The following is a 22,983-nucleotide window of genomic DNA, read 5'->3' as shown; positions in this document are numbered from 1 at the left end:
TCTTTCACAGAAGAATAAATATATCAGCAGGAAAGAAAAATGCAATATATAACTCTTGTCAAAACATTAAACTATGTTCTGAGCTCAAATAATAAATTATTTCTTTTTCTGGCCATCTTCTGAAGATTTTATAAGCTTTTTAGATATCTTTAAATGGACATTTCAAACTCCAAAGACTTCTAAAATTCAGCAGTGATTCTTCAATCAAGGTGCCACAACAAATTTTACATCTTCTCATCCCAGAGTATAAATCTCTCCAACAAATTAATTCAGTGGAATGAAATGATAGGATGTCTTCCAGCATGTGATTTCATTATTTTGCATTATGCCTTCTCCATTACTTCATCATGGCGAATTGATTCATACATCTGAAAAATTCCATGGGTCAGCATCACCTAAAATACAGAATGTTTTCCATTATTACTATTATTTGTTTCATTAGATTTGACTTGGAATGAATTTTTTGTTGAGATTCCTCAATCAGGAACGAACATTGCAATAAGGTCAATGGAAACCCCAGATAAATTGCTTTTCATGCCATTGCCATGAGGTTTCCATTCACTCTTCATCAGAGTTACAGCCACCAATTGGGAAGCCCTTGTCAAAATTTCTGCTGATTGAAGCAATTGTTTTATGGAAGCAAAAAGTTGAGGTGGCCTCTCCTGAACCAAAAGACACTTGATGGAACTTCCATCTCCATATCATTAAGGATTAATCAACTTTAAATTCAGGCTGGTATCTGGCTCCTCGATACAATTGAAAATGAACAATTTGTTTTTGTCACCACAATGATAGGCAATACAATTATATGGCAGAGATATACCATATCATTATAAAATGTAGATAAAGCAAAAGCAATTAAGCATTTGAACAGAGCGCTAATATGTAGAAAGCATTTCTACATTTAAGTTGATTTGCTGAAATGAGATACCATCTTGAGGTTTGATGTTATTTCATTAAATGGCAAGAATGATCTAAGGTTTTCTTAAAGCTACTTGACAGACTAAATTGCATGGACCAGTGTTATCGAAAGTAATAATGAAGTTAGGAAACTATCAGCGGAAAAGAGCTTATAGCTCTAGCAGCATGAAATTAAATCTATTAATGAAAAACTGAGGACAAAGTAAATCATCTATGAAATTGTACCTTGTGCTTTGTTGTAAGGAAAAGGCTTAATAATTCCGCACAAATTAAATCTACCAATCCAGTTTTCTTTTGGTGGGAGAGCTTGTGGCTGAACAACATTTAGCTACAGTGCCTGCTATTGATTATCTTCCACAATCCCTACTTGAAAATGTAATTGTATATCTGAGAGAATGGACTAGAAATTGCATTTGCCAACAAGTAGAGATGTGGTTTCCAACTTTATTTAAGTTATTCTGCTGAGTACTTCTACAGGTTGTTGAAGCTGATATTATTCAGACTTTCAGGCTTCAGGTAAGTTAAGACGGGACATTTGAGATACTGAGAAAGGAGAAAAACCAAGGAGGATGTTTCAGGATATATAAGTGGGAATGGGAATGGTGTAATCTGTGGGGAGGACGGTTTGTGTGCAGGACAGTAGGAGTTTTGGGAGGGTGGAGGAGGCCATGACAACATCCTGGCAACAGTCTTAACGGGGTTCAAAACAAATCCAACAGTCCTCCTACCCCTGGCTTCAAACGCAATTAAACATTTTGTAATGCTGACAGCCAGTGGTTCTTTCAGGGCTAGATGTAGCACAGTGTGAAGTAAGTTCCATGTCCCGGTGAGCAAGTGAGGGGGAGTTTGACTTATTTTAGCACCCCACAAGGGAGGGGGGTGATGGGATCAGTCTGACAAATCCTAGAAGGAGGGTTGGTGACAGTAGAGCCTTTCAGAAGGTTGACAGGGTCTGATAGATTCCTTAAGAATCCTTACCTGCTTCCCTGGTTCTTCAATTGGTCACTTAATTGTGTCAATTGGGTTCTGGCCAGTTGACACTTCGATAACTTTCCAAAGCATTGGCAACATGGCAATTGCAGGAAGACAATAGGTATGCCATCACATCATCCTGTGCCATTTTATGGATGCTGCTTCCAAATCATTGTTAATAACTTGATAAAATTCATTATTAATAACTTGATTGGCTACTTGTTGAATTAGTTATCTTTGTAGCAAGATGTAGATAAAGCAAATACCCTGACTGGCTGCTTATTTATTTGCTCGCTATTTCAATAAATGAAGAAAACTATAAAGGAACATGTTTTGAATGTCCTGAATGAATAATTGTAATTTTAGTTAGTTAGCAACTGAATAATCACTGCAATTTTAGTATTTCTAAATCTATCTGCAAATTCTCAATAACCTGGTTTTAATGATTAAGAATATTCAGATTTTAAACAGTAATAAAAAATAACAAGCTGTTAATTTTATTGAAGATTTACTCTTGGCAGTTGTAAACTATGATATTTTCGAATCATTGTAAACAAAATTATTACCAGGTGCCCATGGCTTGTTAAGAGACAGCACAGTTTAGAACATAGAACATAGAACATAGAACATTACAGCGCAGTACAGGCCCTTCAGCCCTCGATGTTGCGCCGACCTGTCATACCAATCTGAAGCCCATCTAATCTACACTATTCCATGTACGTCCATATGCTTGTCCAATGACGACTTAATTGGACTTAAAGTTGGCAAATCTACTACCGTTGCAGGCACAGCATTCCATACCTTTACTACTCTCTGAGTAAAGAAACCACTTCTGACATCTGTCCTATATCTATCACCCCTCAATTTAAAGCTATGCCCCCTCGTGCTCGCTGTCACCATTCTTGGAAAAAGGCTCTCCCTATCCACCCTATCTAACCCTCTGATTATCTTATATGTCTCTATTAAGTCACCTCTCAAACTTCTTCTCTCTAGCGAAAACAACCTCAAGTCCCTCAGCCTTTCCTCGTAAGACCTTCCCTCCATACCAGGCAACACCCTAGTTATTCTCATCTGCACCCTTTCCAAAGCTTCCACATCCTTCTTATAATGCGGTGACCAGAACTGTACACAATACTCCAAGTGTGGCTTCATTAGAGTTTTGTACAACTGTAGCATAACCTCATTTAGAGTCATTTTGTTTAAAAATAATCACTTCTGAATTGGGTACAAGATGCACAAAAATGTTTTTATCACTTTTATTTTTAATTCAATTAATACATGGATCAGAATTTTAAAGGGGCCTGAGTGATGTAGGCTGTGGTGAGAGTTATGGCAGAATCATATGAGCAGTCCACTGAGGCCTGTTTTGATGTCAGGAAGAATTCGCTACCTCTTTTATGAACAGCCCAGTAGCAAGGCAAGTTTCTCACTAGGCAGCAGTGAGTTGTCAATTAAGCATCACTATAGTGTGTTAAACAGGTTATTAATGCTAAAAGTCACACCATTAGTACACATCTTACCAAACAAAGTGAACAAACTAGACATCAGAAATACTCAGTACAGAAGTCGGAGCAGATACATGGTAACTTCAGCTCACTGCAAGGAGCTCAGCACCAAACAGTATCTCAGAGAACAATCCACAGGCACCAGCTGCTTCACTCCTTGTCGAAAGACATTGACAACTGACAATTGTCAATCCCTCATGATTTCCACAGCACTTCTTGAATCTCCTTACATGATGCTGAGGAAGCACAGATCCGCACTACAAGGTGTTGGGAACAAGGTGGTTACAGAGTGATTGATTTCAAAATGAATTGTGGGTATGCGGAGAAACATCAGGAGCCATGGTACGTTACAGGGTGGCATGTTATTGATGGCGGCTACTAGCGTAGCCTCCATAGGAGGATTATAGAGGACCAGGATGGGCATCATTAAGGTGGAATGTTGGGGGTCAGGGGGTTGGGAGGACTTTAGAAGCAAAGTTCAATGTGGTGCCTCTCCACGTTGGGGGTGGAGTTGGGTAGAAATGGTTTGTGAAGGCAGTGTAAAGTGAAAGGCAAAGCAGAGAGTCTGGGCACATACCTGGTCATCAGATGATCCAGGCACTGCCAGTGTCTACAGTAAGCTGCGTTCCCTGCCATCACCTGCTGTTCCCTAGATGCCACCTGCAACTGGAAAATGGTTGGAACAAGACACAAGGTGGGCGCAGTCAGTGTCAGTTTGATGAGTGAAAGCACAGAATTCATGTCTACTGGATGCCTGGACATTGAACAAGCAAATACGTGAAGCAGGCTATGTTTCACTTGCAATCATTTTTCTGTCCACTGGTAATGCATGCAGAATGAATGTGCTTAGGCTTTAAATGCAAGTCAAGGGTAATTTGTCCCATGGCTTTGATGCTTCAAATCTAACATATTGCTATCTCAATGGTGCAGAAGCTAGTGGCAACAATTTAAAAAGAAGTGAATGCTGGGCAATAGCATCCCATCCCTTGTGACATTTTTAAGTGTTCTGTGGGAGGAGGTGAATATCTCTTTATCGTATGCCATGTAAATATGGTGATGGTGTGGTGTGGTGACTCAAGGATTGTTACAGAAATATTGATATTTTTTCATGAGCATGGATCGAAACTCAAAATGTGGAAGCAAGTTAAAACCTAACCGAACACTCCAATTAACAAACTGCTGAGCTGATATTCATACAGCCAGGTCTTGGACAATTAATTTCCCATTAAAACCAGATAGGCCTGGAAGTGCCTGACCAGGAGCTAACAGCCAGACTGTTGTTTCCAGCTCCAGTGAACCTGCTTTGTTAGGAGAAAGCTACGCAGACTTGGCGGCACCCAGTTCAGAAGGAGGCCTGAAGCATAGCGTGACAAGGACAACACTTGACACTTGAATTATCAAAACGTGCTCTACTATCACTAGGTATGGAAAGTAGCAACCTCATTGAAACTTTCTACTTCTGCCTGACACTAACATTGGGCACAGGCCACAGAATCTTTGACAAGGGCGCAAACAGGAAATTAGAAAGGACACCCTGGAACTCCAGCTCACTTAGCTTTTGTTCTTTCTTCAACGACATCTCCACAGAGCACTTTCGGCTGGTAGCTGAGCTGCCCGGCAACTCCAGCTGCTTGGACCTCATGGTGAGCATCATGGTGAACTGACCAGACCCAGAGAAAGCAGCTTGGTAAGATAATAGGAAGACCAGAACCAGCCTTAGATGAGAGAGAGGAAACATAAATCAATAACGCCAGATCCTGAAACATCAGCCAACCCTGAAAGACCCTGTCCCAGGTTTCATGAATGGGTATTGGCAGATCTTTCAGGCAAACAATCTAAACGCATTCGTAGGGACTTGTAGATAGGTGTAGTGAATCCTCAGAAACATGTGTCAGAAGTAGATAGCTAGTATAGATTTGAGATTGGTTACTGAAGAGTCCTGTGAAGAGAATGATACAATTTGATTAGATTAGATTAGATTACTTACAGTGTGGAAACAGGCCCTTCAGCCCAACAAGTCCACACCGACCCGTCGAAGTGCAACCCACCCATACCCCTACACCTAACACTATGGGGAATTTAGCATGGCCAATTTACCTGACCTGGGAGAAAGTGAGGACTGCAGATGCTGGAGATCAGAGCTGAAAATGTGTTGCTGGAAAAGCGCAACAGGTCAGGCAGCATCCAAGGAGCAGGAGAATCGATGTTTCGGGCATGAGCCCTTCTTCAGGAACGAGGAGAGTGTGCAAAGCAGGCTAAGATAAAAGGTAGGGAGGAGGGACTTGGGGGAGGGTCGTTGGAAATGCGATAGGTGGAAGGAGGTTAAGGTTAAGGTGAGGGTGATAGGCCGGAGTGGGGGTGGGGGCGGAGAGGTCAGGAAGAAGATTGCAGGTTAGGAAGGTGGTGCTGAGTTCGAGCAACACAATGGCTGGAGGAAGAGCGCCTCATCTTCCACCTAGGAACCCTCCTACCACAAGGGATGAACTCAGATTTCTCCAGTTTCCTGATTTCCCCTCCCCCCACCTTGTCTCAGTCCCAACCCCCGAACTCAGCACCACCTTCCTAACCTGCAATCTTGTTCCTGACCTCTCTGCCCCCACCCCCACTCCGGCCTATCACCCTCACCTTAACCTCCTTCCACCTATCGCAATTCCACCGCCCCTCCCCCAAGTCCCTCCTCCCTACCTTTTATCTTAGCCTGCTTGGCACACTCTCCTCATTCCTGAAGAAGGGCTCATGCCCGAAATGTTGATTCGCCTGCTCCTTGGATACTGCCTGACCTACTGCGCTTTTCCAGCAACACATTTTCAGCAATTCACCTGACCTGCACATCTTTGGACTGTGGGAGGAAACCGGAGCACCCGGAGGAAACCCACACAGACACGGCGAGAATGTGCAAACTCCACACAGTCAGTCGCCTGAGGCGGGAATTGAACCTGGGTCTCTGGCGCTGTGAGGCAGCAGTGCTAACCACTGTGCCACCGTGCCGTACCGCCCACCAGTCTGATAAATATTGTTTTTTTCATAAAGTTTTCAATAAAATAGTTTTGGACCTTTCCCTGATTCTTGTCCCCTTTGTCTATCTCACTTCATAATGTACTCGAATTAAAAAGGGTTACTGCAAACTGGGCATGGTTAATCAGGGTACATTTATCCACTGAGCAAATAAAAATTTACAAATATTAAACTGGCTTCTTTTCTACAGAAAGCATCAAATCTGATGGTCCTAAGAGCACTGCTTTAGGAAATACATGAATTGAAAATACATTAGCTCCAATATCAAATAGTACATTACACAATAAGATGTTCTGAGTCCATTATAACCTGTCTATGGAGCATAAAATGGACATGCATTTCATTGCTGCTGAGCTGTAAGCCCAAAATTGGGATTCAGATGTCTGAAACAAAATACTGAAAAACAACATATAATACAACAGACTGAATTTCAAGCTGATATAATCTGCAATTGTGGTTTGACAAGCTGATTCTATCTTTTAAAAAATCTGAAACTGCACCTAAATTGAAATGGTTAGAAATTCAGAAACGAAAGACATTTCAACAAAATCAATCACAGCACCATTAGATTTGATATCATTGAGCAGGGAAAAAAAACATAGTACAGCTGATTTTAAAGTGTGGGTAGACTGAAACATTAGTATAGAATGAAAATTAAGTAATACTTAGACGTTACACCTTTATGTGACACCTAGGCATGCAACGAGGATGATATAGCAAATTAACATGACAAAGAGGAGGCACAATCTATATGTAAAGTTTTGATGGAGTATTGATTTAAGGAGACGCAAAAGGATACTTATTCAAAAGTACATTGAACTGAAACTATTATAATAAAGAAGGAAACCTGGAGAAGGAAATACAACATCTTTATTATGCAAAGATTTAAAAATAGAAGACAGCGAGTGGATTCCTTAAAAATCATTAAGATGAGTTAGGGAGATGTATAAACATAGTTGAAACAAAGGGACTTTTGAATAACAATTTTTATGGTAGGAAAAATTAGTTTTCTATTTCTGTCAATTGAAGACTAAAAGATACAGTGTAGACAATAGAAATTCGTAAAGAACTTTGACCCAATTTTACAATTTTTCTGTCTTCAGTAATGATGAGTTTTTTGAATGTTGAACCAGCTTGAAGAGAATATTTGCATGCTGCGTTGCCACTTTCTCAATTAAAGTTCCACACATGGTGCTTTCATCAGGAGATTTTATACAGCACTAATTATTGTGTCCAGGAAATACTGGAAGAGCAGAGGGGAAAAATGCATGCTCAAAAATAGTTGAAAAATATTTAAGTAATAAAAAGCAAAATGAATGTTACACAATGCCATTCAGCTTTGGGTAGTTATCTTCAATATCTCGAAAGAACAGGGTAATATAAGGTCGTCTTCAGGTCATATTCAAGAGCAAGTGTCATGAATCCTAAAACAAGCAAAGGGCAGTAGGAGATTATCAATACCTGAGGTCTGATAAGAGATACAATATACTCAGTGGTGAAATGGGTGCACATTATAAGGAAAAAGTGATAAAAAAAAAGTGTTACCTTTAAAAGGAGCTGTAACAGCAGGCTTGCAATTTCCTCTCTTAGTGCCATAGAGTCATACAGCATGGAAACAGACTCTTTGGACCAACCAGTCCATGCGGAGCATAATCCCAAACTAAATGAGTCCCACCAGCTTGCTCCTGGCCCATATCCCTCCAAACCTTTCCTATTCATATACTTATCTAAGCGTTGTAACTGTGCTCACATCTACTCCTTCCTCAGGCAGTTCATTCCACATGCGAACCACTGTGTAAATAATTTGCCCCTCATGTCTTTATTAAATCTCTCTCATTTTAAAAATGTGCCTCCTAATCTTAAAATCCCTCATGCCAGAGAACAGACACTTAGCATTAACTCTGTCTATACCCCTCATGGATTTAAAAACTTCTATAAAGTTCACCACTCAACCTCCTATGCTCCAGTGAGCAAAGTCCCAGCCTATCTAGCCTTTCTTTATAACTCAAACCCTCCAGTCACTGCAACATCCTGGTAACTCTCCTTGAACCCTCTCCAATTTAAAAATATCCTTCCTATCTTAGGGCAACCAGAACTGCACCTAGTAATCTAGAAGAGGCCTCACCAAAGTACTGCACAACCTCAACATGACATCACAATGGTTATGCTCAAAGGACTGAGCAATGATGGTAAATCTGCTAAACGCTGGTCTATAACTGTTTTCTCCTCTAATCTTGAGTCACCTCAATGAGCCTTCTCCAAAACGTAGGAGCAGAGTCCTGGAGGCTGTGTAGAACTAAAGCTTCTGCTGACTGTGAGGCTACCTCACTGCAAAAAATACTGTACTGTTTTACACCAGAAATTGTGAATGTAATGATACAAATTTCTGTCTATGTGTTTTCCTTTTCTTGAGAAATCTCAGGTGAAAAACCTTATCAAGTACCTTTTAAAAATATGCTGTGGTACAGTGGTATGTCCCAACCTCTGAGTTGAAGTCCAGGGTCAAGAGATGTCAATAACATTTCTGAGAAGGTTGATTAGAAAATATCTAAAAACGCATGGTACTTGGGAGAACTAAGAGAATTTTCTCGTTTCTGACATGAATGCAGGAACCTCTGAAGGGGCAAGCCCTCTGCTCAAATGATGCACTGTGTGCTGCATAAAATTTGAGCTAGTGCCTTTAAAAAGGCAGTTCCACCCAACATATACTTCAGAAAAAGACTGGGGAATGACAGACAGGGAGGAACAACATTTGCATCTCTCACTATTACTCATAAGCCATTGCCAGTCCTAGAAATGTTTGAACTGGTATTTCAAGGGCTTCCATTGGAAGACCCGTGGAGGCAGTAGACTCCCACCTGATTCTCCATTTATCCCAATTTGTGTAACTCCATCGATACTCATTGTAGGAGGAGCATAAACATTTAATCTTAGTGAGGCCAGATCAGGAACATGGTTTAGGCTTTTTGCTAATATTATTAGGTGGCCAGTGAGATCATTCAGGCTGCCTGAAGTGCCTCTGAAGATCATCCCCATTATGTCTGAAATGTGTATCATCTGCAACTTTTAACAATTTTCATTGAATATGTTTCTTTGCTGTCTAAAAAAATAAACAATACAGCAAGCAGAAAAAGCAATGTTTCAGTGGCATATGGCAATGCCCTCAGATTGAGATGTTCACTTCCCACACACACCCAGTGTGAGATTGTTCAAAGTAATGTGTCCCCAGTGACACTAAGGAAATTGGTAATGCTCGATTACAAATTCTTCACTCGAAAATGTTTTGTTATTTTCTAGTTCCACATTATGCCTGGCCTTTTTGCTTCATTTCCTGTTGTCCTTAAGCTGTCGTGTCTCAGAATGCTTGAAAGAAGTCACATACAATAGCTGACTGAACATTTAAAGTTACAATAAGGGAAAATAAAGACTCGCGTCTGGAATTTTCAAAGGGTTTTTCCTAATCTTCCACTGTAACGTTGCTGAGAGATTGGCAGAACTCCCAACAAAGCAGTGCTGATGACTAAAAGCAGCTGTCTCCAGTGTTTATCTGTGAGTTTTAAACTTGCATGGAAAGATTGGATAAAAATTCGTGGAACGTCTTTGCCTAGCATTTAAATAGAACCCAATTTTCTTGGAGGGTGACAGGGCGTGTGTTTATGGAGACAAATCCAGAAATGTCTTGACTCTGTGGCATCATGATGTATATAATTGTAGGATCTCATTCTTAACATTTCACTCTATTGCTTTCAGGATGCTGGCCAGATTAACAGACTCCCACAATTGGGAATAAATGTGCCGGCTGCTAGCAGGGTTGGAACCAACGAGGAAACCATGAATGTTCAGTTTCCTAGATGTGGTGGAGACAGCGACAGACAGATTATGACAGAAAATTTACTTTTTCTGGTTTCTCCTATATCCCATTAACTGCTAGGCTAACCATGAGCCCAAAATCACCGCCAAATTATTAGGGAGTGGAACTGCATTCCCATGTTGTAAGGTCAGATCTGCCTTTCCAAAACAGGTGCCCACAGAAACACACTTCTGTTAAATCAGGAGTTAGCATGAAATCAGTGAACAGGGGATTGTTGGGGCTAATTTTCACAAATTTCCTGAGTTGTCCCACCTACTCTTCCTTCCCATAGCATCTTGATAAACTAGTTTTAAAAATCTCAAACTCTTTCAAATACAGCAAATTATTGTAAATTTGACAATCTTTTTAAGACGTGGTGATGGTCGACAAATCCAGATAAAATTCCCAAAGCTCCTTTGAATGATGCCAACCATCAGAACCTCCCAAAAAAATAAACTGCACTGACTTTCCTAGGGTGCATCTTTGTCCAATAAATCACCTCAGTGCAGCCAATACCAGGAAACCAGGTCAGTCTGAGCACAAGGAATTAATTTTCCTTCCGTTTGCTGATAATGACACACATGAGGGGTAGATCTAGAATAAAATCTCCTCTAGTGGAGACTCTTGAAACATCAAACTGAAGGCTGCCCCACTGCAGTTTCCTGCCTTCCATGGGGTGAGAATCATGCTATTTGGAAGCAGGTAGGTCTTGCTTGAAGTAGATTCATGCTAGAGAGAATATGCTGAATGTAGATGGATATATATTTGGGTCTATATGGGACTAAAGCTGTGGAATATGAAGGAGTACTCTTGCTCCTCAGAGCTTCACAAACATCTTTGCAAGAAACATGCCATTTGGGAAATAGCACAGTAGAGCTGCCAGTTAGGCCTCTAAAGACCAAAAGGACAGGGACTGAAGGTGATAACCTACTGGTGTTATTGCTAGATTATTAACCCAGAGATGCAGGTAAAGTTCTGGGGACTTGGTTCTAAATATCAACATGGCAGGGGATAGAATTTGAATTAATTTTTTAAAATCTGGAACTAAGAATCCAATGATGTTGATCATTGGGAAAAAAAAAATCTGGTTTACTAATTGCCTTTAGCAGAAGAAACTGCTTTCCTTACCTGATCTGGTGTACATGTGACTCCAGACTCATGGTTATGTGGTTGACTCTCAACTGCTCTCTGGGCTATTAAGGATGGACTATAAATACTGGCCTAGACAGTAATGCCCACACCCTGTGAATGAATTTTGAAAAAGCATTTCTTGTTTTACCAAGGCATTCCATTTCTCCTTGTAAATGGAAATTGTGGTGCTACAGTGTTTTGCTCTCTTAAGAAATCTGGGGATCCAGGGAGAGATGTAAAAATAGAGTTGAAGCCCAGGATCATCTTGAATGGTAGAACAGGCTACAGTAAGGGCTCTATTCCTGCTCTACTTCTTGGCTTCTTGTGATTATGTTGTAGATGTAGGACTCCAAATTCTACATTCAAACAGTCACATGCTTGTTTTGTCCATTTAAAGGCCTACGTGAATGGAGATTTCTGAGGGGCAGGGAGCTGTATGGAGCCATTTACAAGTTTTAACTATGGTTACTTGCTTTATGGATGCAACATGGACAGCAAGCATTTGAAATGCTCTCACAGCAGCATCTCTGAAAGGTGAATCCCCTGATAGAAGAATGCAGAATGTAAGCATCCACCTGGGCTCAGTGCTCAAGTTCTATCTGATTGCCACAATCACCTAACTTTGAAATAAGCTACCAACTGCCTGAGACAAGTTCATAGCTATGATTTAATTTGACTAATTCAACAAAAAAACATCAATTTCACTGAAAGTTAAGATGTTGGGACTTAATATATTGAGAGCGCAGAGATGTTGTTTCAGTTGTATCTAATGAGTATTTTGCTGGAACTAGGTAGTTTTGAGTTAATTTCTTTGCTCTGAGAGGAATACACTCCATAATTGACAATTGCCATCCAATTTTGTTCGTAAACTACAAAACTAGGAAGAAACATGTAGATTAGGCGCAAGAGTTTAACCACCCATTTATAATTTACCATTATTATGCACTTTTTGATGAACACAAACATAAGTAAACAATATTTAATGAGCGTATAGTATTGTTCAGTTTTGGAGTCCATATGTTCAAATCCAGGATCAATGCAATGAACAATCAGCACTTGGTTTGAGTGACAACTGAAGTCAATGAGTCCTCTGAGATTGTCAAACACCAGCAGCTCTAATAAGTAGAGTACATTTAATATGGATACCCTCTGATCACACTTCCTGAGTTCCTGCATCAGTTTAACTACACCCAGTTGTCAAGTTATTTTTAAAAATATTATTATATTCTGCTGGTCCCATAAAAACAAAAGATACATTTGGAATCATGATTTATTAATGCCTTCTCTGTGCTCATGGCTAATGGAAAGCACTCAAAGACAGTAGGCCATCTATGAAGTCAACCACGTTCACTTTTTAAGCTATTTTTAAACACGTCGAAAAGAAAATTCCAAACCACATGCTCTTTTACTCATCTTATCCAGGGATCTATGCTCAGTGCTCTTCATCAACAAAGCCATATGCAACTTAAGTTGCTAAAGTGCTCGAGGGTGTTGCTGTTGATTACAATGAATGAGTCCTTTGCACTTTGCAACAACAGTCCCAGTGCTCCATATGCATGGTTTTAATACACTACAATTGATCCTGCTAGACTATTTTAATTGAATGGCAGCCAATGTGAGGCCACATAGACCACAAATTAAATGTGTTGAAAAGATGAATTGGCCTGTGAGAGTTCATTAGTGGAATTGACGGACAATTGGTATTTTCTACATTTGTGTAGCAGACAATAGCTACAGTCTGTTGTGATATAATGTTATAGTTCCTTTCCCCGTGCAATCCTAAGTTATAAGAAAATCATGTGATAGCAGCACATTTAAAGCAATGGGACCAGAATCGCGTTATAGTCAATACAGGTAGGAAAATTTGCATTCTACAAATAATGGTCTAAATTCTTCAATCGCGTTATAGCCAATTCATGCTGAAGAAACGTGCGCTATAGCAGAGCCAATTGTATTTTCTTAGCAGCATCAAAAGGAATGAAATTTGATGCCTTTTGAGCTGGAAACATTTTCACAAATTACTGCTTCATTGCATTTCAAGAGACACATTTTGTTAAAGGGAAGAATTTGCTAATTAAAGGATAGCATCACAATTAATCCTTGAGATCCAAATTCATTTTGCAAAAATGCAAATTGAAGTAAAGACCCTGGAAAGGCAATATTCACCCTCAGTAAAACTAAATATAGTAGCCATTTTATGAATAATATTAAGTTTGAAAATGACTATAATCAATTTTGCTCAACTTTGAATTTCAAAATAGCGACATTTGAATAACTTCAAGAAAAAGACTAGGTCATGAAATTATACTGTGCTCCTGCTGGCACACAATAGTCTGACTTTTTGTTTGTCTGTTCTATTTCCAAAGCAGCTAGTTTATAGCAATAAAGCAGAAAATTTCCATTAATGAAAATGAGCTAAGAAGGATTAGCATCTGAAATAGGACCCCATGTTAAACTTCTATTGATGCTTTAGGAAATCGTCAGTTCGGATATTGGATTCAAATTCTGGGTAACACCCTTAAGAAGCATGTTAAAGTCTTAGGAAAGTTAGGTGCTTAGTAGATTTACTAAAAATAATAGCTATCAGCGTTTAGGCACTGTTGTCATGCAGAGAGACTAGAGAAACTTAAGGGACCTATAAAGTGGGAGCAAGAACTCCTGTAAGGCTACCAGAGCCTCCACTATCATTCAAAAAGATCATGGCTGATCAGCAGACTCAACTCACTTTTCCCACATTATCTCTTAATTTCCTTATTGATCAAGAATCCATCAATCTCAGTCTTACATATTCTCAATGACTATGGCAAATATTTGGAGAAATGCCCTTAACACATAGTATGTTTGTTTGCTGATGTCATGTGATCTCTACTCCACAGTAACTAGCACTCATCATATGTCACATATCATCACATGGGCTTCTTTCATCACAGCCTATCCATTTTCACCTACCAATTGTTCCACAATTGCCCACAAAAGCAAATTTGGGCTACGGTACCAAAACACACCCAGAATGCCTCAGCAGGGACCAAGCAGGCTGACAAGCCAAACTAGACAGCACTCGCAGACAAGGGAATACACTTCAAGCTCCCACTAACAACACAGAGCAACATAGCTATCCTAAAGCCCCGGGGGCAGTTTCACAACCCAGCAATACCAAAGCCACACAAAGAGCAGGTCAGGCAAAAAGGCACCAGCAAGAGCACTGCTCCCAGGACAAGACAATGGAAGCACCTCACTACTTCAGAGGAGATATTAACACCTACCTGTGAAGAGGAATGGAACCATCAATACTGTCAGGATGTTGCATTGTGTGAAGGAATAGGACATTCATCCAATAACTGTTTTCCAATTAGCATCCTTGTAACGAGATTACTCCATTTCCAGATACAAAGTATTTTCCCCATTCTTAATTAGCCTTATTGTACAAGATCATCATAAAAACTGGTCTCATTTTCAGCTCTGGGAAGAGAATCCTTGACTGCCTGGGCAGACTGTCTGTACTGTTCCAGCCTAGTCAGTTTCTCTTCCGTGATATCGCCATATTAATACAACTGTTTGTCAATTTCGCTTCAAACTGTGTTTTGTGACCTCTAACTTATTGGGCAAATTTCTCCAACAGATACTATTAGCTTTCCTTTCTCTGCAACTCGCTGTTATCCACCTCTTTGCCTGTTTAATTCACTGTTCTCTCATTCTAGGCTTCATCTCCACCTATTGTTTACTCCTTTACAGAGCCTGCACACCCCGCCCCAAACCGCTGTCTTCAGCATATGTACCACCTTTACGCAGCTGCAATCAGTTCTAAAGAGGGATCACAGACCCAAAATGTTGACTCTGCTTTCTTTCCTTAGGTGCTGCTAGACCTGTTGAGTTATTCCAGCAATTTTTTTTGTTTCATTTTAATTTGTTACTTCATTAAATATTTTCCAACTGCCATTATGTCTGAAGTGCTCAGCTGAAACTATGTGCTAAATTAAAAATGCATTCTGTAACTTTGAAATTCTGGCTGAGTCAGAATGGTTGTAAATTTTGCACTCCCTGCTGCTGTGAAAATGAAAGAAGATATGAGATGAAATTGGGGATCTTTTCCACTCAGTGGCAAACGTGTGTATTTGTTAAATCATAAACTGAAAAGACTGAGCAAATAGGATTAATGCAGAGTATCTAGAGATATTCGACATAAATCAAGCAACAGTTTGTTGATCAATACAAGAATGTATACAAGAAAGAGCATCTGTAGGTTATTACAAAGGTCATTTCAACAGATCTCTCATATTTTTGTATCAATCTTGTATCATTACTTCATGGACCAGAATTGCATCGTGGACCACAATTGCATCATGGACCACAATTACATCAAGTTTATTGATGATTCAGTCTGATAGTTCTTCCCACCCCCATTATTACAGGCTTTCCTTCTCTCATACACATATGTATGTGATCAGAAAACTTAAAGTTACCACCTATTTCTTCTTAACCTGAAAGAAATGCATTAACAAACACAATGATGTGATTAATTGGACATTAATAAAGTTTTTTTAAAATTGAAACTTTTAAAAACATTATTTCCAAAACCACTAAAAAGTGTTTGATATATCTTTGTGTATCAAGTTGATGTAATCCGGAATGTACTGCCTGGAAGCAGAATCAATAGGTACCGTCAGAGTGAATTTGATGCATACTTGCAAAAGGGAAACGAAAAATCAATGCCCGGAAATAACAGAGGGGGAGGAACTAATTAGATAATTTGTTTAAAAAGTTGGCATACATATAATAGGCCTCCTTACTGGATGATTCTAAGATTGGAATACTCTGAGCAATCTTAATCTGTAGAAACTGATGGAAGCTCATGTGAATAAATCAGAACCTTACTGTGCATCATAAATAAAGTTATCATGTCGACATTTGTAGAAATGTGGCACAGGAAACAACGGGAAGGGAATATTGCTGAGCATGTTTTGGATGTTCCTAAAGACTGTTTTGTATCACTTTGCTGTGCTAAGTATCATTAAAACATTACTGGTATCAATATAATTCTAGCTCCCTTGGGTCTACCACTTGACATTGTGTTAGCTCCTCTCCAAGGGAAAATTAATAAGCTCCAGTTATTTCAAACTGCAAAGGAATTATACTTTATTGAATATTTTCTAAATCCTGTCACTTGTGGTTTGGCTGAGGGTTCTGTAGAATCTGATACAAATAAAACTTCACATTTATCAAGAATGGATGCAGAGTCAGTGTAAGCCTTTCTGATCTCCAAATTTTAATATTTAGACCTATATTTCAACAATGAAATGGTTGAATTCCCCAGGTGTTGAACTTGGATTGTGCAGCAGTATGGTTGTACTATTGACTTAGTGCTTCTTAGTTAGGCAATTTGCAAGTACATTAGATATGTCAATAATGATGTGTAGTCTGAATGCTAAGGTGTTTTAAGCTCACACAGTACCATGGTTTACTCCGAACTTTTGCTCAAACATGTTTTCCTCTATGTATAATTAAAGAAATATTATTTTACAAACTGTTATTCAACAAATGACTAAATAGCTTTATGGCTGCATCTTACTTCTTATTTTAGGATGGTTAACAAATAAATTTCTACAGTGAGGAATGGAAAAGTGTCCAACTTTACAGGAGCCATAATGAACGTACAAGGCAGTGCCAGGCATTGCTCATTAAGGAGGCATTTGCTGATAAGGGTTGCTTGACCTTTGTGATTATCTAAGGTACTAAATTAAAGGCAGAAGGAAGGCAATGCAACAGATGTATCTTCTCTATAACACCCTTGGATGGATGCTCTCCAAGTCACAAGGGCCTTGGTAGGAGACAAATTTTCTGAAAAAACAAGAGAAAATATGCAAAAGTTAAGTGTATAGAAGACCTTGAAAATAGTAAGCTAGGAATAATCATCACAGAAATAGTATTTTGAGCTTGAAGTTTAGAGAAAAAGAATGCACACAGCTGAGTGAATGAGCTTGGCCAACTAAAGTTTGGCCAGCTATCCCTCACCAGTGCAGATGATATCTGAGCCTCAGTAGTGAGTCTGAAGCAGACTTGTTTGTGGCCTGATGCAATGCTATGCTGTAGTAGTAAACTGACTGGGTGATAAATAAGGAAATAGACTGCAGCAAGAGTATAGGCTGTAATCACTTTGTTCACTTGCTGTCAGAGACAAAGTAAAATTGGCCAACTATTTTAAATATTTGAAATGGTTTGACCTTAAGTATTTGATTCATTCTGAGTATAGGTAGATTTTTGTTAATCCATAATATTTTCTTAGAACATTTCTAAAAGGTGATTCCAATATTATTGATAGTAAATGTTACAAAGCATTCAAGATGAAAACTAGAAATTATATAACATTATTCTCGACATTTGGAAGGGACCAATCATAATAATCTGGTTTGAATTGTAAATGACTTTAGGTTATCAATTAATTAAGGCAGCAAACAATAACAGATGAAAGACTATGACACAAAGTTATTATATAACATCTGACAATTATGGGTAATATATTAGCATACTTTGAGTGCTTTTTAATGGGCATGAAACAATAGGAATAGCTGGAACAATTTTCTGGTTATAACTAGCAAGGTGCAGTGAAGATGAATGCTTTACAGTCTATATCAGTAAAACATCTAATTCTGCTGATGATGCAAAGTTAGGCAAGAAAACAAGCTGTGAAGAGGACACACAGGGCTGAATTTTAGCAACAATTGGCTAAGTGTCAAGTTCAGGTAGTCTCATAAAGGGTTTGTCTCTGTGAGCTCCAGCAAGATTCCTCATACTGTTCTCCAATTCTCACCACATTCACATCCCACCATGCCTCTCTTGTACCCTGCTCATGCTATCTTGTGCTCAACAGCAACACAATCATGCACTGCCACTGGACCTCCCTGATTCCCAGCGCTGGTGCTATTCTGAAAGTAAGGCTGTCCATCAGGTGAAGTGCTGTCAGTTAAGAGTTGACCTTCATGGTTCCCGTGTGTGAATAATCTCCTTAGAGCTGACTGAGAAAGAGGCGTTAACTCCTGGCTTTGCTAACAGTGAACCAAAGGCCTTGATGGATGAAATGGTGCAGAAGAGGGCAATCTTCTCTCCTCAAGACCCCGGGGAGACACTGCCACCAGATATTACCAGTCTGGTCTGAAGTTGCCACATGAGTCAGCGCGGAGTCCACAATCTGGAGAAATTCTCACCAATGTCACAAGAAGTTAATGACCTTCTGTATTGCATGAGGGGAAAGTCTCATTGTCTGCTGTCTGCTACCTCCCACTCTATTTCTGCTGCTACACACATATTTCACCAAGGCCATTGGTCTATTAGTCTGCGTGCAACATCTTCATTCACTGACTTACTTAGGATATCTCACCACCTTTTCCTACTATACCAATGGCTGGGCCACTCATTTTCATCTCATTCAATCCTTCTTCTTCTATTATTATCCTCCATAATAATATGGAGAAAGGTAGACAGGTGGTGGTATGCTCAACATTCATCCCCTCATCGCCTACAGAGAGAGGAACAATGGCATGGTAGGAGAGGATACTGACTACCCCTATGGAGATATCAAATCCTTAATTTCTGGGCAGCTAAGCAAGATTCATTGTCAGGTGCTGCACTGCTCTTTCTTCACCACCCTTATAAACGTTCTCTTAATTTGCCTAAACTTCTATCCCTTTCGTGTAACTCATTCTCTCATTTCTCTCCTAAAGGCAGCTACAAAGTCTCCTCCCTAAAGAGAACTGTTCCACAAGACACCATCTCGGCCCGCACTTCTGAACACCCTCAGAGAATGCAGTGGCAAGGCAGCCTCCTGAACCCTCTGTCAGCTCAGAGACTGACTGAGAACTTGATGACTAGAGTAGAGGCAGGGGCACATTCTGGTGAGTACATCCACCATCATGTCTCTGCAGCTGGTCTGGGAAGAAATACCCAAGGACATTGGCACTTAGAAGACCCCACAAACATCAGCCATTATGAATATCATCCAAATGCATGGGCAGACACAGGGGCAGCAGGCAGGTGTGTGGGAGGCACTGGGGAAACTGACTTGAATGTTGGAGGGGACCACCAGTGTTGTTTGTAATGTGCTGCATCCAGCATGCAAACATCTGGCTGACTTCAAGGATAGGTTGGTAGCTGCCTTGGAGAGCCATGTCCAGCACAGTCCATGTTTGCTGAATAAACACACAGATCTGAACTCCATCTTTCTCACCACTGATGCTCAGCACCAACAACAAGGTGATCGGGGATCGAGGAACCCTACGCTCCTCCCAGGTGCACCTACCTCACAAAGCAGGGTAATGCCAGTAGACACTATCTAGAAGAAGAACCATAGAAAGAACCCCCCAGAAATATTGTCTCAGAGACTCCAATGATGGCTGGACTTTCTCCTTCCAACTAGGAGAAAGTAAGGACTGCAGATGCTGGCAATCAGAGTCAAAAGTGTGGGGCTGGGAAGGCATGGCAAGTCAGGCAATGTCCGAGGAGCAGGAAAATTGATGTTTTGGGCATAAGCCCTTCATCAGGAATGAGCTCTTTATTCGTCATGAAGGGTTTATGCCTGAAGCATCGATCCTCCTGCTTCTCGGATGCAGCCTGACCTGCTGTGCTTTCCCAGCACTTCCCCTTCCAACTGTCTGCCACCTTCAAACCTGTGGGACACCGAGCTGAAGAGGGTGAACATGCACTAGACAGCCTCAGCATAATTGAGCCCTCTAGCTACAATTACGCCCTGGGGTCACCCATCCAAATCTCTAAGGTCAGCAGTATCCAATATAAGGGAGCTTCCCTCCAGCTCAGCTGCAGAACCTGAGATTGCATTTCAACTTACAGGAAGGGAAAGGAAGAAGAAGACCTTGCTGGTCAGATTGGTAGCAGGGGTGAAAGTTTGTTGTAACTATATCATTAGTTTTCATCATTCACCTTGTGAGTGAACATCATTTCAGCTGCAGCTACAAGAACAAAGGCAGAGAGACAAGCATCCTTCCACCGACACCATGTCCTACCCTGTCTGACCGATAGCCAGCTTGTCCGTAGCTCCCTGGAAACTTTGTCAGCATTGAAAGTGGGAACATCAGATGTTGTGAAGGTTTGTATCCATCTGTAACCTTAACTTGTATTAAATCGAATTAACTTTGTTGAGAGATCAAACCGAAAAGCTGCAGTTGCAGTTGGGATTATACAGGGGATGTTGCCCTCTGAGTATCGAAGTAATTACGGTCAATGAATGATGAATTCATGCAGTTTAGTTTTATTGAACAGCATTCACAAAGGAGTTGTTTCGGCTATTGCTGCTGCTGAAGGTGCTGTTCTGTCTGCATTACGACCTCAGCTTCTTAATCAGCACAGTGCTGTGACGCTCATGGATCTCAATCATCCACCAATAGCCTTGATGCAGCAGAGAATCTGAGAATCAAACAGCATCCTCTGTCTGGACAGTTCTGGGATGAAACCCTAGACAAGAACAACATTGAAACCTGAACTTAAAGTCTTTCCTTGTCTCCCGAGGAAGAAGGTATTGCATTTCAGAAGTGATAGACAGTGTGACATGACATTCTGAGCTCCACCTCTGGACAGAGTACGGTCACTGACCCGTACCATCTGCACAGCATTCCATAGAATATGAGCAATCTGACACTTCTGCATGTTTGCCACCTTCACATTTGCACACAGTGGAGCATAAAATCCAACTCCATGTGACCACATGTTGTCAAGAGGTAAATACAAATGTAAGTATGCATTTGATGATCATGGAAAAATGCAGAACCTTGTTTAGTGTTAAGTCCTACTGAAGGAGGCAATGCTACAGAAGGAAAGAGCTCAGAACTTGATAATGCAGCACAATTGGGAAGCAGTGAAAGTGGGAGACAATGTAAAAAAATATAGGGAAGAAAGAGGAATTCATGATTCTAGCACATTACTTTGCAATTCTAGAACTAAGCAGCTGGATCTGGAATGAGGTGGGGAAGCTGAGGTTTGGAAACCAGTGAAGTTAATGTTGATGTCGTGTGCTTGAAGAATTCCAAGAGAGAAAGATGAGGCATTCTTTTACCTAGTTCTTCTTCCAGTTGTCAGGTCAATTTGATTTGGTGGCAGAGGAGACTGAGGACTTGCATGTCCTTCAGGGATTAGGATGTGGGGTTGAAGTGGTCGGCCACAGGGTGGTGGGTTTGTTTGGTGTGGGTGTCCCAGAGATATTCTCTGAAACAGTCTGCGAGTTGGTGCCCTCTTAACCTGTCCTACCTATTTTCCTTCCCACCTATCTACTCCACCCTCCCCACCAACCTATCACAATTTCCTCTCACCTGCAACCACTATTGCCTTTTCAAGACCATTTAACTTTGACAGCAGTGAACCTTCAAATCAGTGCAGTTGCTAAGTTCGGTGCTCTGCTTTATTTAGCTGGTGACCATTTTGACAAAATATGACAAAATCTCAACACGCTCATCGTGAAAGCAGGTAATTTTCTCTTTACAAGGACTAGTCTCTCAGTGCACCTGAAAATATTATCCAGTACAATATTGTCTTTCAGCTTTACTGTCTTAAGACTCATCAAACAATGACTTATATGCATATATACATGAAAGTGGCTGCTTTAATTTCACTGAATAGGTTGCTATATTACAATTTCATCCAATTAGAATGAAAATGAGTAATGGAATATTTGCGGTAACTGAATTGGATCAAAATGGTTTTTATAATACCCCAGATTTTCAAACATACTCATAAATGTCACAGAAAATGAATAAATATTGCAGTTTTAAGGAATGTCTTGGCATTAATTTGCTTTCTCTTGGACAGGAGAAAGTGAGGACAGCAGACACTGGAGAAGTCAGTGTCATAAAGTGTGGCACTGGAAAAGAACAGCAGGTCAGGCAGCAATTTTTAGATTACCTACAGTATGAAAACAGGCCCTTCAGCCCAACCAGTCCTCCAGAGAGTAACCCACCCAGACCCATTTCGCTCTGACTAATGCACTTAGCACTATGGGCATTAGCACGGTCAATTCACCTAACCTGCACATCTTTGGACTGTGGAAGGAAACCGGAGCACCCAGAGGAAACCCACACAGACACAGGGCGAATGTGCAAACTCCACACAGGCAGTTGCCCAAGGCCGGAATCGAACCGAGGACCCTAGTGCTGTGAGGCAGCAGTGCTAACCACTGAGCCACCATGCTGCCCATTGGAGGAGCAGGAGAGTTGACACTTCAGGCATAAACCCTTCATGAGGGAATGTGGAGGGGAATGGGGATGAGAGATAAACAGAGGGGTGGAGGTGGGCTGGAGGGAAGATAGGTAAGGAGGCAATAGTGGTTGCAGGTGAGAGGAAATTTTGATAGGTCAGTAGAGAGGGTGGCAAGCACAGGTGGGAAGGAAAATGGACAGGTAGGACAGGTCAAGAGGGTGCCAACTCACAGAGCATTTCAGAGAACATCTCTGGAACACCTGTACCAAACAACCCCACTATCCTGGATCCAACCACTTCATCTCCCCCTCCCACTCTCCCAAGGACATGTAAGTCCTGGGCCTCCTCCACCAGCAAATCAAACCGATCCGACAACTGGAGGAAGAATGCCTCATC

The sequence above is a fragment of the Chiloscyllium punctatum genome, chromosome 38, assembly GCF_047496795.1.
Source record: "Chiloscyllium punctatum isolate Juve2018m chromosome 38, sChiPun1.3, whole genome shotgun sequence".
In the NCBI taxonomy this organism is placed as follows: domain Eukaryota; kingdom Metazoa; phylum Chordata; class Chondrichthyes; order Orectolobiformes; family Hemiscylliidae; genus Chiloscyllium; species Chiloscyllium punctatum.
Note: the sequence above shows the minus strand (reverse complement) of the source record.